Genomic DNA, 18,703 nt, shown 5'->3' with positions numbered 1-18,703 from the left:
AGAAATCTGAAAGTAACGCTTTACCCTTTGCGGTCGGAATTAATTTTCCTTGAAAGGGATCGTCTTGTATTTCCACGCTAATATTCTTTTGTTTATACCGACTACTGTTATCTATTGTTCATAGAATCACCGTATTAATTTTGTGAACAGGCTCACTAGACATTAAAATTCATTTAAAAATCGTTAACTGTTACATGGTAGAATAAAGTATTCAGTATAATTCATAGCTGTGGTGGGATAGGATTTGTTCATTCATCTTTTAACAATAAAACAAAAATTGAACGGAGGAAAAATATTCATAACTAGAATAGTTAAGAGCTGATGAAGTGAGAGGGTTAAAAAAAATGTGCCATGGTGTACACGATTCCAGTCCTTCTGGTTATCTGAAACAAAAAAAATCGAACAGATTCTGAAACAGTAAAGATGTCGCATGAACCTCGGACAAGTCAAAAACATGTTTTTTGACAAAATGGCGGCCGTTTGAAAAACAAAATGCGGTTTAAAACGTTTCCCGATTTTTAAAAAATAGTCAAATTTAAAAATATATTATTTTTAGAGGTTCATGCGATAGAGAGATGCCTGCAGATTGTATCCGTGCAATTTCGGCATTAATCGGTTCAGTAGAACTTGAGATATCGTGTACGCCATTTTGAAAAAAAAACTAGTTTCGAGAAAAACGCGTTTGAAGTTCATTGATATGGCCGTGACAGGTTAGATACCGCATCACTGAAATGGCTCGGTGAATAATAGGATTTGCGATAAGTGCTTATTGGGGTATATTCTTGAAGTTTTTCACTTCCAAAATGTTATTCAAATCAACTAATTTAGATGTTTCCCAACTATACCCTGTACTAAATTTTCTCATCTTTCTAATGGAAGCAACAGAATCGTCTTCTGTAGCATACTTTTAATGTAGCGTCAGTTTGAGGCAACAGAGTCCAAAACAAACAAAAAGTTCTATAAGTTCTATGTCATTGTTGAAATTCGAACATATGAGTAGAAGGATTGTTTTCGTCGAATATGCTCCTCTATCACCTTCCGGATGAATTCGGTTTTTTATACACTCGACATAAAAATAAGAGGAACAGATTGCGAAATCGGAAATATTAAGTGATTTTTGACATGCTGAAACTTTGTGAAAAATAAACGCATATCAATGGGAAGCGCATCATTTTGAAGCTACAACTTTTAGGTATTAGAACATTTTATGTACATATTTTTATCTTGGTGTGTGTAGGTGTAGTGGACAACAATATCGAGAAGAAATGAGAAATCGGTTCTTCTTTGTTTTTTTCAAGAATATAATGGACTAACACAATTTTTGCTAACCAACTCAACAGAAAATCCAATTGACCTTATCAACCAGCTTTCATTTGGTTTCTAGAACGTTCCTGTAGGACCTCCCCACACAGAGATATTTTAGTTTGAATGAAAAATCACCCCTTCGTCTTTGATGACGAATAAGTCAATAAACAATCATCGCATCGCAAATCGAAAGGCAGTTTTTAAAACTCCAAATAAATTCTTCACAAGCATAATTTGCTCTTTTGTCGAAAAAAAATATTTGAATTTTTTGCATCGATTTCAAAAAAGTGCCAAAAACAGGATTTTTACGGTGCTTTACAAAATCCACAGTAATTCTGCAAATATCGCAGTAAATTTTAATGTTTGCAGACAAATTTTTAGCCTAGTATATTCCCCATACATCTGTGAACGTTTCATATTGATACGTTCAGCCGTTTTTTCTAGTCGAATTTTCAAAATTTGGAGTAAATTAGAGAAGCATTTAAACGCAAATTGTATCAGAAGTACAAAATCCAACGCGACTCTCGGATTGGACGATTCGTAACTTTATGAGTTTGTGGGTTGAGAGTGCGTATATGTGTGTAAATGTGTATATGTGTATATGTGTGAGTATCATCACTCTTTACAATATTCGTACCTACAAACGCATGAAAACGAAAGTTAGGAATCTTTTGTTCCGAAAGTCGCGTAGGATTACGTACTTCTGATACGGTTTGCGATTAAGTGCTCCTCTAATTTACTCCAAATTTTGAAAAATTGGCTACAAAAAACGGCTGGGCGTATCAATATGAAACGTTCATAAATATTTAGGGAATACACTAAGCTAAAAATTCACCTGCAAACATTAGAACACACTGCGATATTTGAAGAATTACTGTAGATTTTGTAAAGCACTGTAAAAATTCTGTTTTTGGCACTTTCTTTAAATCGATGCAAAAAAAATTTAATAATTTTTTTTTCATCAAAGTAGCAAGTTATCCTTATACAGAATTTATTGGAGTTTTCAAAACTGCCTTTCGATTTGCGGTGCGATGATTGTTTATTGAATAATTCATCATCAAGACGATGGGGTAATTTTTCATTCAAACTGAAATGAATGTGGGAATGTCCTACAGGAACGTTTTTGGAACCAAATGAAAGCTGGTTGATAAGTTTAATTGAATTTGCTGTTGAGTTGGTTAGCAGAAAATTGTGTTAGTCCAGAATATTCTTGATAAAACAAAGAAAAATCGATTTCTCGTTTCTTCCAGATATTGTTGTCCACTACACGTACACACACCAAGATAAAAATATGTTCGTAAAATATTCTAATACCTGAAAGCTTCAAAATGGTGCGCATCCCATCGATATGCAATCAATCACGAAGTTACAGCATGTCAAAAATCACTTAAAATTTCCAACTTTGCAATCTGTTCCTCTATTTTCTTGTCGAGCGTATGAGGAAGGTATGTTATGACTTTAAGGGGATGAATCAAATATTAAATACTTTTATTTACTTTAAATACTCTTTAATTTCTTTAATTTTCAAAAAACGAAAAATATTTACATAAAAAATGGTTAAGAGAAAAAAAAATTTTGACTCGATTATATACAGTGAAAATAAATCCGAGACTGTAAGTAGTGACAACAGAAACGCTGTCATTCGAAATAACATCCTCCCATAGATCGCAAGAGAAACAACACCAAAATTCACACCACTGTAGATAACACGGAAACTTCCAAGACTTTGGCAACCTCAAAAGTACCGTTCACAATAGAAGGGAGAGTCTTTAAAGTTTCTTCTCATTTAAATTCCCGGTACAAAGAAAAATAGCGCGAGGCTAAACGCCTCTGTTCACTTAATATCAATCATCTTCTCTCATCAGCCGTCCCATTTGTAAAGACGACGACGTTGATTATGTTAAATGTTTCCTTCTTTTTTGTACGAAATATCCACCTCAGGCCGTATCTTCAATTTCTTCGTTCCAACAATAGTACGTGAATGTGTTTTTTGCAACAACCGGATGTTTGCTCAATTTATGATGTGTATGTTTGTGTATATAAATATTTATGTGCACTTGGCAGACGCTGCGAATGGCATCCAATAATTAATCCAATCAGCTGTGAAATGGTGGTCTGCGGGGCGCGATGCACCCGCAGATGTGGTTTTGTCGCCCCTACCCACGAGCACCATCATTTCTTTGTTTTAACAATTAGTGGCCGATAGCTGCGAGAAAATTAAGTGATAATGATTTAATTAGTCGCAGAGATTTGCGGCTGAGGTGAAAACCGCATCGGTGGCTGCAATCCGGCGAGCGAACTTAAACAGAATAATAATGAAAGTGTGATTACCTGGGTTTTTTCAATTATTTTTATTTTGTTTTCCAGCGCATTCATGGTTTTTTCGTTGGTAATTCTGCGGCTTGAACTCTGATTAAAAATAAACCGAGACAATTAATTTTTAGTGAAGTTAAAACAAACTTTTAATTGCAAACGACAAGAATCCACTCGAGCGGCAAATTGCATTATCTCCTATTTAAATCGACAACAGCATCCAGCAACAGCTTTCCCAACGAATTACTATAAGCCTTCGCTCAACTGAAGGGATCCCAGTTTTTTTGATGGCCGTATGGAAGCGAGCCGTAGAACCACATAAATGTTGGGGAGAGCCCCTGCGATACTACGATTTACTGTGACGGATTGTAACATAACGTAATACCCTTTCTCGGTGGAGGGGGAAGAAAAAAAGGTGGTTGGCGCCGGGGAAGCAGATCTGGTTTAGATTGCAATCCAAAACCACGACCGCGACGACGACACGCGGACGGATGTGGTCAAAGTCACACTTTCTCTTTCTATTCAAGGCCCCGAAACTTGCGCTGGAAGAGACAATTTCGTGACTGCGTAGTATCGTACTCTACCGGGCCACGAAGAGAACGGGGAGTTAATTCGTAGATTTATTTTGAATTTTCTTCATTTATACATCCAAACACCCGATGAGTGTGATTACATGAGTGTTTCAACAATAACATCATGCAGATGGACAAAATGTGTTCTGGTAGGATCAAACATTATGCCAAAAAACCACAATCGTATACCCATTCGATCCCAATTGTACCCAAAAGCCGCATCCCGATAAATCTGCCTCAATCGAATATTTCGTCGGGATTTCGAGCTTCTTGGTGTACAAAAATAATTGGAGAGCCACGAACTGCAAACAGTTGATTGGTAGAGTCAAGAGATGCATTCGCAAAGTAGACATGAATATTCTCAAAGTAATAAAAAGGAAGTTCGAGTTTCTCAAATACTTCTATCCAACCATTTGTAAACAAATCCTTGGCATACTAAAAAGTAACAGTCCTTCAAACTTTTTCGCGGATGTAAAAAAAAGTGTAAGCGGTTGTATCTAGGACATTCTCGACGTAGAACCACGGGATTATAAGGTAAATTATTTGGTTTGTCCAGTCGAAAATATGATCATGGCCCACTTTTTTGAATGCTCTAATTCAGCGCTCCTGGTCAAATAAGGTATTCGAATATTTCAAAACATATAAATAAAATAGTCTTTTTCGAGATTTACAGTAGTTTTATAGTATATTTTCACGGAATCACATGTTTTGAAGGATTATAAAATACACCTTCTATTTGTGTCAATGCGCCCGAGCTAAATCGAGCTAAATTTTAATCGATCACCAGATGAGTACTTGGCACGTATTCAGACCTTTATCTGGATTATAACACTTACAAATATTATAAACTGATCATGAGTTGTCCAATTCAATAATGTTATTTTGTCCACATGATTTCTATGGCAACCGCTTGGCGCGCTGCAGTTTATTTATTGTGTCCTTCGCACATAGCAGAAATAAAGTTTCTCTGTGTTGAGTGTGTTGAAGGTAACACTTTTAAAATGCCCAAGAAACGGCAATATTCTGAAGAAAGCCTAAATTATGAATGGATCAATATGATGACAGTTTGTACAGTTTTTACGTCAATGATATATGGCTAATTGTCTAACTAGAGACTGCACGCTGAGACAACTTGCAGACGATGGAGTTATTTCCATCACGGGTAGGGCAACACGGGGTGATTTGGACATACGGGGTGACTTGGACCACCCCTTTATCTCAAATAGTAGGGCTCAACTTGGATTTTTTATAATGTCATTTTTATTATCGAACCGTATGTAACTAACGTAAACAAACATTGGTAAAATTCGACAGGAGGAAAGAAACGGTAGCATGAACACAACAAGCACTCTGATTGTCAAAAAATGTGAGTTTTCCGATCGTGGTTTTAAGGTTTTTCCCGCTGATTAAACAAACTGTATGAATTGTGCAGTAAAGTTCTGTTCGCCTACAGAAGAGGAACAATTTGATGCAGCGAAACTGTAAGTTTGATTATAATAAATGAAATTAATTACATTTCAATTTTTGCATGTTGTGTGGGGTGACATGGACACGTTTTCGTGGGTTGAATTGGTTCTACAGGTGTGAGGCTTTTCTTTGGTCTAATTGATTTCAGATGCCGCTGAATTACAAAAAGAGGATGAGCAGACAACGTTGGAAGAAGGAGGAGCTTGAAAGAGCAACGCAGGTCATCAAGAATGGATTTTCTTTGACCAAGTTTCGAAAGTGTTTGAAAATGCTCGAACAACGGTGAAAAGATCCATGCAGAATTCGAGATGGTGTCAATCAAATTTTTCTGGTCTGGAATCTGGCCAACACACCTGGTATCGATCTCAAAACATTGTTACTGATTGTTACATTATCCCAAAATACTTTACATAAACATAAGTATGTTTTTTTTTATGAAACACACACTGGACCAAATCACCCCACAGATGGTCCAAATCACCCCGCATCAAATTTTAATGTCAAAAAATCATCTCTTTTATGTTATGATATATTTGATAGTTTGAAGCTTGATATAACGATTAAACATTATTGATTGAGAGAAAACAAGTGTAGCTTAGTATACAATGTGACATTTTTTATTTAGACCTTATTGGTTTGGAAATATAAGGCGACGGGATTATTTGCTTACTAATCCCGTCGTTCTGCAAAAGTCGTTGCAAGATACCCTGAGCAATCTGTTCACGTGAGCCCTCAAGCTGAGTATCGAATTCTCTACGGAGAAAACTGAAATGGTGGTTTTTTTCTAGGAAGCACGAACCCGCCCAATTCCAGCTTCACCTATCAAGCAAAACGATCAGACACTCGATGTTTTTCAAATACCTGGGTATATATTTTGATTCTAAGTGTACCTGGGGGAATTTGAAACAGAAATGCCAGCAAAGAATCGATTTTCTCCAAACTATAACCGGAACATAGTGGGGCGCCCATCCAGGAGAGCTCATTCAGTTGTACAAGACAACGATATTATCAGTGTTAGAATATGGGCGTTTTTGCTTCCGATTAGCTGCCAGGATTCATATTTTCAAGCTGGAGAGAATACAGTATCGTTGCTTGCGTATAGCCATGGGGTGTTTGCATTCGACACATATGATGGGTCTCGAAGTCTTGGCAGGAGTACCCTCGCTAACTCTTCGGTTCACAGAATTATCCTACAGATTTCTCATCCGTTGCAAGATCATGAATCCGTTGGTGATGGATAACTTCGAAAATCTACTCCAACTCACTCCTCAGTCAAGCTTCATGTCTGTATACCATGAGTATCTAACCCACGATCTAATCTCCAACCAAGTCGTTGGTTACACACGATTATCTCTAAGGTCACGACGAGTGCATGGTTCAAGGGGTTGAATGTAGGTCGTGATTTCATTCGCGTGATATCTCGGCTTATGTCCAATCACTACAACCTAAACGCGCATCTTTATCGCATTGGGCTTGCAGCAAACAATCTTTGTGATTGTGGCGATGGCTACCACGACATCGAGCATGTTGTCTGGTCGTGTATCCGGTTCCATGCTGCCCGCTCTCAGCTCTTCAGAGCATTGAGGGCACAAGGCAGGCAATCGGATATCCCCGTCTGGGATATCTTAGGTAGCCGTGATCCTGATCTTCTTCTCCATCTATACCTGTTCCTCAGAAACGTCGATGTCAACGTTTATGGATGTTTCCTTCGTTGTGTTCCTGTTTTATATCCCTCCTATCCGATATATGTATAAACTTTTACTTAGTCGCGGCAATACATACACACACTCTTTACAGATGCACGGGCCGAAGGTTGTGCAGTCCACTGATGATTCAACAAGAGCCAAAGGTTGTACCGCTCATGATAACTCTACACGAGCTGATGATTGCGCCGGCTAGTTATCATTCTATCCTGAATTCCTCGAGTCGAGAAAGACGCATCACGCTAGATAAGGGGTACAGACTAGGGGGGCGTCGCTGATAATTGATCAGTTGCACCCCAATAGGAAGTATCCCGTGTCGGCCACACATACAGAGTACTGGAGACTGCAACATCCCAATTATGAGAATCTTTGTAATACTAACCTCGAGCCAACCGCAAAATATTGAACTCCCAGGCTAACGCCATATGTGCCTTAATAAAATATATATTTTGAAAAAAAAATATGGTGACAGTAAACTCAAGCAATGATAAATGCAACATATACTTGTGAATTCGAATGTTTTCATTCAAAAATGGTGATTTCTAAAGCCGGACAAACCATGATCATTTGTAGACAATCCATGATCAGAGGTGGTCAAACCATGATCATAATTCCTCTTTAAGGAAAATCTTTAAAAAAAACATAATATTTTGAATAATTTCAACACCTTATGGTAGTATTGGCAATTAGAGACTTGAGGCTTTCCAACAAACCCAAACTCATATCGATTATGTGTGATTTTCATGAAGAAAAATCGATTTGCATTTACTGGTTGCGTAAAAACACCCCAAATCGGACAAACCAAGATCATTTACCCTATTATTCCATTCGCTTGTTTCTCACTTCGGATATTATTTTTTTTATCCCATTTGTTTTTTTCAGGCTCATTAGAATTTTAGCTGTAACAGAGCCGAATTTTAATCGTGTACATGTCACATGTTTATCATATCTATCAATAGCACATTACACAGTTGCCATTCTTCGGCGTAAAAATATTCCTTCTATACCATTGCATATGGTACATTACACAGACGTAAGAATATCCCTTCTGTTCTTCCATCATCCAGTTAGACCACCGGACAGCGGAGACAGTTGATATGATCATTGTTATGTTAGTAATAGAACAGCAGACCGATGTTTCTTGCAGAGCAGTTGTATGGATGGATCGACCTTTATTCGACCGTGGATTGATTTCCACCGCTGATGATTATTGCGTGAACTAGGTTATTCTGTAACAACACAAAGATGGTCAATGAGGGCCATGAGCCCTCATTTTGAACTCACAATCGATCGCTTACTAAGCGAATGCGCAACCAATGTGGCTACGAATAATATCCCCAACGATGTTATTTTTGAATGCCTTGAAATTCTTGACATTTTAGTTATTTAGTAATTTTTACTACTTTAGTTTAAAAGTTTTCATTTGAAATTTGAACAATGAAGAGAATCGTCGAAAGCTTTCATCGCTTTTCGGTTTTTTGGTTCCGTCTTCGATATCACTAGGATTGATTTCCCGGTCTTCTTCGTCATCTAAAGTCTCCGATGTGACCAAACTCTGCATCAGTACCTTCTTCTATAATTTTGACGAGCTTTGGAGGATAGCTACTAGCGGCCAAAACATCGACCGATGCTGTTGATATTTAGGTTGTGAATGGAATTACTACGAATAAAGTTATGAAACCATCCCTTACTCGTAGTGACGTCTTTCTTCTTACTTGAAAAAGGCTCATTCTTTTCTAATCAAAGAAGAAGGCTTGAAGCTTTCTCTCTTATTAATTTCTTTTTTTATATCTTTTATTTCTTAATTATATCTTTTCTGCCACACAAATGAAACACAAATTTCAGAATTACTCGAGAATTAATCACGCAAACGAAACCAAATTTGGTATGTGGAAGTTTTAGGATGCAATAAGTATTTCTATGGTGGTTAGACACTCCTCCTGCTCTCTAAGGATGGGCTGTCATACAAATGAAACACAAATTTCTGCATAACTCGAAAACTAATCAAGCAAATGGAGCCAAATTTAGCATGTGAACGTTTTACGGGGCACGAAACGTTTCTATGGCGAATACACTTCTCCCCCTCTATAAGGGGGTCTGTCATACAAACGAAACACAACCTTCTGCATAACTCGAGAACTAATCAAGCACAATTTGGAATGTGAGGGTTTTTCGTTGCAATAAATGTTTCTATAATGGTATGACACCCCTCCCTCCTCTTGAATGAAGAGGGGGTCCCATAAAAATATTACACATATTTCAACCAAAAATATTCCAACCAAACATGACAATTGAACATTTTTGGAAAACTAAGGAAAAAGGGAAAATTCGGAAAATTAAATTCCCATATGTTCTACAATTACATATTGACAAGTGCTTTTAGTCCATTTGATGTTTGCGCTAGCGAAATTGATCTTCGGTCGAAAAAGGAAATGGATTTTAATGTGATGAAACGCACTCATATATCTTCTTCTATCTATACCAAAAAAATGGATCGCCGGATGTGTTGATAAGAGCAGAACTCGAGAAAGGAATTGTCCGATTTAGGGCTGTCTATATTCTATCATATTTTCTGTATAAAACATTTATTCCATGTAACGGAGAAACATGTTATTTGCAAGTGGTTGAAAAATCTTCAACGAGAATTGTTTTTTGAAAGTAATCTGATATTATGATGATGAGTGTTGTTAGAAATACTAGGAATTTTATAGTAAAAGGTAAATTCAACGGGGTCGAATAGAAGATCAATCAATGAACAGTTCTGCGATCGGCCCCATTAACTTGCTCATAGTAAGAAAACGTGAATGTTTGAAGGTATTGATAACAAAAAAACAAATTCTGGGCTGGTGAGCTAGTGTTACTATATAAATCCGTCATTCGCAGGTGAAGCTCAATTTCCTTATAGCGAGCATCGAATGGTCTAAGAACGTTAATCACGATGTAATTGTAGAACATATGGGGATTCAATTTTCCGACTTTCCTTCAAAATTTTCCGAAATTTTCCCGATTATTCTCTACGTAACATTAATCCACGGGCAGGAACGAATACACCAGAATAAAGCCGGCCCAAATCTGACCATTCCTTCCTCGGGTTTTGCGCTTACCAACATTTGCGTTAATGTTATTCCGAACCTGACATGTACATAGCTAGAAATCATAAGATTATCTTATCAAAATATTGAATCTAATCAAAAAGTTATAAATTTTTTGAAAAAATCATTTTTTTTTTGGAAAAATGGGAAATTTTTCACACCAAAAAATTGTATATCCTAATAAAAAAAACAGGAAGTGGGTTATATCTATGGTATAACCGCAAGGGTGACGTAGGACTATCGTTGATTTAGAGATCATTTGTTCGAAGTTGAATCTAAATCCATTCTGAATGAATGAATAAATGAATATTTGGGGGACTTCGAAAACGAGAGCGTTACGTTGGAGGCACAAGGTTTTATGCATCCAATATAGGATACGAAAAAACTTGTTCTGAAGAATAATCTTCAGAAGCTAACCTGCTAACTGTACTTGATTGACAAATCACAAACCCAAATGTATTATATGGATATTTTATGGATAGAAAACATTAAAATAAACTCTTTCGCTTGAATGTAATTTTCAATTCCAAGGGGAACTGGCAGATTATTTTCCAGCAACGATTAGATATTTCCACATTTTCCTCGATACTGGAAGCCCACCAGTGGTTAATACTAACTCGATAACCACCTGTTAATAGTACTTGATTGAAAAATATTTGGTCACAGTGTTACACGGATAGAAAACATTCAAATAAACTCTTTCACATGAATGTATTTTTGAATTCCCAGAGGAACTGGCAGATTATTTTCCAGTAATGATTAGATCTTTCCGGAACTTTCTCGATGCTGAATGGCATCCAAACGGAAAGAATTCTGCGCGTGTATGTGTCGATCCTTCGCCGTCCACCTCCTCCAGCACGTTAGGCAACGATGTTGTCTTGTCGATGTCCTCACGAAAAATGAATGTGTCTTACCACCAGAATATCGCTCAAGTATGCTTTTTGTGTGTGATTGAATCGAGAGAAGGAGTGGTTTACGATGGCAATTTGGAAGGCAAACTAGAGGGGAATGAACTCTCTGAGCTCGGAACTTTCGGCGACTGAGCAATAATCGATTGCGGCCGCATACAATATTGGATACGGAAATATCCTACTGATGGGGAAGAATAATCTTCTGAAGCTATCCTGTTAATTGCGATTGATTGAAAAACCACAAAACCAAATGTATTTGGTCACAGTGTTACATGGATAGAAAACATTTAAATAAACTCTTTCACATGAATGTATTTTTAAATTCCCAGAGGAACTGGCAGATTATTTTCCAGAAAAGATTAGATCTTTCCGGTACTTTCTCAATGCTGAATGGCATCCAAACGGAAAGAATTCGGCGCGTGTATGTGTGTGTAGCGATGTCTTCCCGGGGAACCGTTTGTGGCATCACTCTCCTCCTGATGGATTCCCTTCTGGCCTAGGGTGCACAAACAGGCTCTTGGTGACACCGTTCATCCGCGCTTTCATGATAAACGAAGAGCTTCACCACAACAGCGACAACATGCTCCAATCGCTGTTCAATTAGAACTGAGTGGATTTCCGAGCGGCGCTCGCTTATATACCGATTGGTGATTTCAATAGCCTGTTTTGAAAGCAATTTTAAGACTATGGAAACAAGTTTTTGGATCAAAAAGTAACAAGTATAGAACGCGTAGACATTTTATCTTTCGAATGAAGTGTTTATCATACCATTTCGTTCAGTTGTTTAGGAGCTATTAACGCTCAAAATCTCGGTCTCCGGCGTAACGCTTTCGTTTTCGAAACTTTGATTTTACACCCCGGTATAGAAATGAAAGACATAGTCCTACGTCAAAAAGTACGGGTCCAATATTTTGCGATTTCGTTAACTGAACCGAAAATTATGTTGGCATGAAAACCATCTTTTCCCTTTAAACACAATCGAAATGGCCCTGAGAGAAAACGTCATTTATTTCGTCGGTTCCCTCCCTCATATCTACCGCCTCTTGTTTTTAAGCCTCTCAAACTGAAGTAAGACGAAGTAACTTTGAAATTAAGATGTCAAAACAACAATTTTCGACTATAATTCCTCCGGTTTAGGGCGAACTCGATCTACTGGTGATCAAAAATTGCTGAGATTTTCCCTTTTGATAACAACTTTAGAAAATGTATGCATGGTGAGAAAATTCGTTGAAAACACTCCGCAGTCATCCTGAAAGTCTACTGGAATTTGTTTGTATACAAATTAAAAAGCTTGTGCATGTTTAGTAAACTCTCTTCAATACAGCACTTTACAGCTTTAAGTTTTCAACACTTCATCTATTTAAAAACGATTATCTTCGAAAAAAGTACCAAGAGCATCTAAAAACCACTGTTTTTTTATATTCTCTAGTATTTGGCAAGAATATTCTCGCCCCAAATCGGCCTAGCATATCCTGGTGGGTAAAATGCTAGTGTACCAGACCATGAAACGGAGGCAGCGCCATGGCGATTGCTCGGAGAAATTTATATTTAACATATGATAAAACTTATGAACAGAGTTTTTATTCAAGCTGAGTTTAATATGAGCTAATTCTTTCAGCGTTCTTACTTTAACTCAAAATTTGTTCACAGAGTTTCGATCGTCATCTCCAATAAAAACCCACCGTTTCTTGCTCCGAGCAGAAACGCCGCATTTTACGCATTTCATTCGGTTGCCGGTGGGTGGATGCTAACTAATGGGGGTCTGCGAGCCAAACAATACCAATGAATTGTCACGATCAGCACATTTAAAGCTGGTGAGAAAGTCTTTTCCGCGGAGGAGTGACGGTTTTTTGATCTGCGTTTTTTGTGTGACTTTTCTACGTTGTAGTTACTAGGAAGATCACAATCTCGCCATTCATATTTCGTTTACCTTTACGCTGGCTAATTAAACTGTGTTTTCTTCCTCGTCGTCGTGCACTGCTGGTCACGCGTTCCGGTCCAGTTGCGGGTTCACTGGGGAAGCTATGCTCTGTTCCGTTTGTTGTGTTTTGTTTTTGTCGATGCGCAGTTCCCAAATCTGGTGAAAACGTCGAAAAGTAAAGGCGAAATTATTGAATAATAGAGATTGAGTGGTGATTGCGGGGTTAATTAGGAATTAACCAGTTCGTGATGTTTATCAACATATCACCTTTTCACATGTAACACAAATTACCAACTGGAGGAAGGCAATTTCAGCTTCAAAGAAGCATAGCCATAAATAATGTATTTATGGCGATGGAAGCAACGCGAAGCGTCCGTAACAGCATATAGTCAGGGCATACAAGATCACGATGATTTACCGTAGCCGTTGAAGTTACGGTGCGAAATCTATGCGCTATGTCATACATTATTCACGGAGACACTCTCGAATGCATGCTTTCGAATCTTAGCGTGGATTTCATGTGTCTAGTTTTGCAATTTCGCCTACCTCTTCCCCGAAAAGTATCTTATTAATCTTTAAGTATTCCCCAAACGGTGATGTATATACGAACAATGTTTTACTCGACATATTTCGTCATACCTGTCGTACCTCATATCTGTACCGTGATGAGCGTAATCACTCTAATATTGCCAAAAATTACATAAACATACAGTGACAGTCATAACATCAAGACCACTTGTATGTTGAATATACAAACCATTCAATAAACATCAATTTGAACGAACAACAAAATGATGTATACCGAATACTGACCCAGTATCCGGCCGGATATCGAATATTAGCAAAAATGGGAATTTCTAATTAACACAAGATAAATCAATCCCAATAGATTATGAACATCGTTCAACGCCTCAATCATCAAAATTGACTTCTCGGAAGTGACCTTGAGGGTACTTTGGACTTATGACTACGTCTTTGATTTCTATATAGGGGTGTCACTCTACGAAAAATGTAACGAAAAATTAGGCGATTTCAAATGCACATTACGCAGAATTGTTTTTACGATATATGTTATATTATATACACCTAACTGACCCGGCAAACTTCGTCCCGACCAAAATTTATTTTTTGTTATCAATACCTCCACAAGCATTCACGTTTTCTTACTTACGATCATGGTTCCAATCGCAGTTCAACTGTTCATTGATTCATCTTCTACCAAAATTCGTCATTATAATATCAGATTATTTTCAGACACAATTCTTGTGCAAGATTTTTCATCCACTTGCAAATAACATGTTTCTCCGTTACATCGAGTAAATGTTTGATACAGAAAATATGATAGAATGAAGATAGCGCTAAATCGGACAATTTCTTTCTCGAGTTTTGCTCTCATCAACACACTCGGCGATCCATTTTTCTTTTTATAGATAGAAAACGATATATGAGTGCGTTTCATCATATCAAAATCCATTTCCACTTTCGAACGAAGATCAATTTCGTTACAGGACTAACAACGTTTGTCAATATGTAATTGTAGAACACTTACGAATAGAATTTTTCGAATTTTCCCATTTTCCTTCAGAGTTTTACACGAAAATTTTCAATTTTCATGTTTGGTTGAAATATGTGCATTATTTTTATCGGACCCCCTCTCCTTTCCGGAGGAGGAAGGGATGTCATACCATCATAGGAACATTTCTCGTACCCAAAAACCCACACCAAATTTGGCTCCATTTGCTTGATTAGTTTTCGAGTTATGTAGAAATTTGTGTTTCATTTGTATGGCAGCCCCCTTAGAAAAAGAGGTGGAGAGTCTAACTATGATGGAAACATTTATTGCACCCTAAAACCTCAATATGCCTAATTTGGTTTCATTTGCTTAACTAATTCTCGTGTAATGCACAAATTTGTGTTTTATTTGTATGGCAGCCTCCCCTAAGAGAAGGGAGAGGAGTATCTAACTACAGTAAAAACATTTATTGAGCCCTAAAACCTCCATATGCCAAATGTGGTTTCATTTGCTTGATTAATTCCCGAGTAATGCACAAATTTTTGTTTTACCTGAATGGCAGCCCTTAGAGAGGAGGGACCACCACAAAATCATTTATTGAATCCTAAAATTTGTATGGCAGATCGGCAAACTTCGTCCCGCCCAAAATTTGTTTTCAAACATTCACGTTTTCTTACTATGAGCAAGTTCATGGGTTCAATCGCAGAACTGTTCATTGATTGATCTTCTATTCGTCCCCGTTGAATTTACTTTTTACTATAAAATTCCTAGTATTTCTAATCAAACTCATCATTATAATAAAGGGTGTGTCACATCAAATTGCATCACGGAAAAAACGCTGTAGAAATTCGCCCAGTAGACCGATCCTTTTGAAAATTTTAAACAGTAAAATAAAAACTATTAAACAACTTTTGGCATTTTCTTTTTATTCATACTTCGAGCCCAAGCCCGTATGCTCGCACCTTCCTCTTTATCCCGTTCATAAGGTTCTGTACAACGTCAGGTTGTAGTTTTTTTTTTGAACAGAAATCCATTTTCTCTTGAAGTCCGCCTCCGATTTGAAAACTTTTGGGTTCTTCCGGAGGGCCTGCTTCATAATGGCCCAATATTTCTCTATTGGGCGAAGCTCCGGCGCGTTGGGCGGGTTCATTTCCTTTGGCACGAAGGTGACCCCGTTGGCTTCGTACCACTCCAACATGTCCTTTGAATAGTGGCACGAAGCGAGATCCGGCCAGAAGATGGTCGGGCCCTCGTGCTGCTTCAATAGTGGTAGTAAGCGCTTCTGTAGGCACTCCTTAAGGTAAACCTGCCCGTTTACCGTGCCGGTCATCACGAAGGGGGCGCTCCGCTTTCCGCAAGAGCAGATCGCTTGCCACACCATGTACTTTTTGGCAAACTTGGATAGTTTCTGCTTGCGAATCTCCTCCGGAACGCTGAATTTGTCCTCTGCGGAGAAGAACAACAGGCCCGGCAGCTGACGAACGTCCGCTTTGACGTAGGTTTCGTCGTCCATTACCAGGCAATGCTGCTTCGTCAGCATTTCGGTGTACAGCTTCCGGGCTCGCGTCTTCCCCACCATGTTTTGTCTTTCGTCGCGGTTAGGAGCCTTCTAAACCTTTTTTGTACGGAGGCTCTCCCGCTGCTTGGTCCGCTGGACGAATGAACTTGACAAATCCAGCTTATTGGCGACATCCCGGACCGAACTTCTCGGATCACGTCTGAACTGCTTAACTAAGCGCTTGTGATCTTTTTCACTGACGGAGCATCCATTTTTGCCGTTCTTCACCTTCCGGTCGATGGTTAAGTTCTCGAAGTATCGTTTTAGTACTCTGCTGACCATGGATTGGACGATTCCCAGCATCTTACCGATGTCCCGATGTGACAACTCCGGATTCTCGAAATGAGTGCGCAGGATTAATTCACGACGCTCTTTTTCGTTCGACGACATTTTTCCAAATTTACGAAAAATTGTCAGTGAAGCATGGCCAACGTGACCTATACACTCTTTTCTGATTATAAGCGAAAGCTGAAGATATAATTCCTAAAAATTAAATTTCTACAGCGTTTTTTCCGTGATGCAATTTGATGTGACACACCCTTTATCAGATTATTCTCAGACACAATTATCGTTCAAGATTTTTCAACCACTTGTAAATAACATGTTTCTCCGTTACATGGAATAAATGTTTTATACAGAAAATATGATAGAATAAAGACAGCCCTAAATCGAACAATTCCTTCCTCGAGTTCTGCTGTTATCAACACATCCGGCGATCCTTTTTTTTGGTATAGATAGATGAAGATATAGGAGTGCGTTTCATCACGTTAAAATCCATTTCCAGTTTCGAGCAAAGATCAATTTCGCTAGCGCAAACATCAAATGGACTAAAAGCACTTGTCACTATGTAAGTGTAGAACATATGGGATTTTAATTTCCCAAATTTTCCTTTTTCCTTCAGAGTTTTCCGAAAATTTTCAATTGACATGTTTGGCTGGAATATTTTTGGTTGAAATATGTGTAATATTTTTATGGGACCCCCTCTCCATTCCAGAAGAGGGAGGGGTATCATACCATTATAGAAACATTTCTCATACCCAAAAACCCTCACATCCCAAATTGTGCTTGATTAGCTTTCGAGTTATGCAGAAATTTGTGTTTCATTTGTATGACACCATAGAAACATTTATTGCACCCTAAAACTTCAATATGTCTAATTTGGTTTCATTTGCTTGATTAATTCTCGAGTAATGCACAAATTTGTGTTTCGTTTTGTTTTCGTTAGGTATTAACGCTCAAAATATTGTTGCTCTGGCGTAAAGCTCTCGTTTTCAATACATTGAATTTACACCTCATTATACAAATGACAGACGTAGTCCTACGTCAAAAACTGATTCGGTCCGTATGTAAATCATCATAATTCGTTTGAAACGTAAAAATTATTTCGTAAAATCGTGATTTCTGATTTGGCACCCTCACTGAAAGCCGTAGTCCTACGTCAAAAACACGTCGAAATCGATCAATACGTGAAAGAGCGAACTCGCCGAAGAAGACCAGTATTGAGAATGGTAAACTCATTAACTTAACCTCAAAACAACCTACCATCTCAAAAAGCTTTCATTGGAAAGATTTCTCATACAAAAACCCAACAAATATCATCAGACAACCCCGAATTTCCCTGATATTGCTCCGGCAAACTTCTTTCTCCTTATTCAACTCATTTTACCACTACAAGACTCTCGTTTTCGCACGGTAGATAACATGAAAGTAAATTTCCTGTGTGATCTGAGATATCGTCACCGACGAACTGAGAATGCTCTTATCGACCAAACATCGCACAACACTCGCGTTTGCCCACCACCCATTATCATTGACGTGAGCGCACGTAACAGGTAGTAAAATCACATCATCCCCTCCGAGAAGCTGTTGGTAATCTATTTACATAAATGTGCGTTTCATCTTCGATCTTCGCTCGGTTAAAAACCATCTCGCTACCCGCGCTGCCATGTCAGTGTCCAATGGTAGCAAATGTAAACTATATCCGGACTACCAGAAAACAGTAAAACCGCAAATCTCATAGCGAATGCATTTAATGCTGTTGATTTTCCACTCCGCCGCATATGGCTTCTATTTGCAGAGGTAATAAATACGTACTCATAAAACGGATCGATGCACTTTCCAAAACCGCCGAGCAGAGAGACCGTTGGCGATACCACCGTTGGAAGGGAGGGGGGACCCCGCGCTTCTCTCAATTCACAACTAATTACGTAGATTCCAGAAACATAACCACTATCCGTTTCGTTCGTACCGGTTGCGTACTTTCTTTCCTGTGGAGCCTTCCCTTTCGTTGACAACTTTGCGAAAGACAGCAGCAGGAGAAGAAATGGCAGCTGGAAAAAACGACAAAC

Source organism: Toxorhynchites rutilus, chromosome 1, assembly GCF_029784135.1.
Source record: "Toxorhynchites rutilus septentrionalis strain SRP chromosome 1, ASM2978413v1, whole genome shotgun sequence".
NCBI lineage: Eukaryota > Metazoa > Arthropoda > Insecta > Diptera > Culicidae > Toxorhynchites > Toxorhynchites rutilus.
The sequence above is the reverse complement of the archived record's forward strand: the minus strand, read 5'-3'. Positions refer to the sequence as shown.